The 1,149-nt window shown below is 58.0% G+C and overlaps 1 protein-coding gene across 2 annotated transcripts in view; it reads right to left on the bottom strand.

The window, feature by feature from the left end:
- Positions 1–1,149, bottom strand: part of LOC113212929 (glutamate decarboxylase) — a 57,356-nt gene that overhangs the window by 4,507 nt on the left and 51,700 nt on the right. The gene's annotated exons all lie outside the window — the stretch shown is intronic.

Here is a 1,149-nt window from a genome sequence, read left to right on the forward strand (position 1 = left end):
AGCGGGGGGAGGTGTGTGCAAGGTGTGGTCAACAAGTGTTGCTACTTCTGCTGCACACGATGGCGATGGCGGCAGGGCCCCCTTTGTCCCTTTCATACCCTCTTCACAAAAAACTAGCTCGCTGGTTGAAGTTTTACCCGTTTGAGCATCCTGACTGCAACTGCAAAAATTGCAACTCGGTTTCTGCCAAGATACTAGCCCGCTCTCGATTTCCTCCAGCAAATCCCGTGCCGCCGCGCTGGAGCCGATGAGTTTGTTTTGGACGACTGTACCCCGCCTCCGCGGTCCGCCTGAACTGCCGACACCTCTCTCGGCTGCGACACGCGCTCCGGGCCGCGCACACCACGGCCCAGGCACGTGGCGCCTCTCCATGCAGCCCACCCCTATCTCCGGGAGGCACGCGTGTGACTCGTGGCCCCGCCCCGCTCCACCCCGCTCCACCCCGCCCGCTCCACCACGACCTGACAGTGAGCAAACTTCTTTAGTCACCACAACCCCTTTCTCACCCTTGCCCCCTCCGGCCTCCGCCGCGGTGGCCTACGACATCCTTCAGCGTCCAGCATCCTCAAACATCCTCGAGCGCCCTCCAATGGCCCTCAGCATCTCCACCAGCATTCTCCTAAAAGACCTCAACAACCTAAAACTTTCTTCTCATGTGCGGCTCTTTAGATCCACTTCTGCAAACCTTTGATTGCATCGTCACCACCTTTTTTCTTTGTCGGTCATTATCACACTTTTTCGAAGGGTCGTTGAAGTTGAAGAATACTGCGTACTTTCAATCTGGAGGGAGGACTCCACGGAGGACTCGAAATCAATTTTGACAGCTCTCTGCCCTCACAGCTTTAGGAGGGGTGCTTTTCAGAATCCCCGGCACTCTCCTTGCTGTCAGGAGAAGGAAAGATCTGGGCTCAGGTAGTCTACCGAGTCTACCCGCAACCCTCCCTCTCCGGCCCTCCGAGCCCAACCCCCACTAATTGTTGGCTCAGCCGGCCACGACTTTAATTGTGACCCATCATTTATCAATCCTCGTCCTCCCCCCCCCCTCTCACCGCCTGATGGCTACACGTACCTCTCCGCAGAGCTTCTCCCTCTCGGGCCCGGCGGGCATGGAGCGCAGCCTGGTGGGCACGTACCAGAAGCTCACGTTCA

This window comes from Frankliniella occidentalis, unplaced genomic scaffold, assembly GCF_000697945.3.
Source record: "Frankliniella occidentalis isolate FOCC.00 unplaced genomic scaffold, Focc_3.1 Scaffold28, whole genome shotgun sequence".
NCBI lineage: Eukaryota > Metazoa > Arthropoda > Insecta > Thysanoptera > Thripidae > Frankliniella > Frankliniella occidentalis.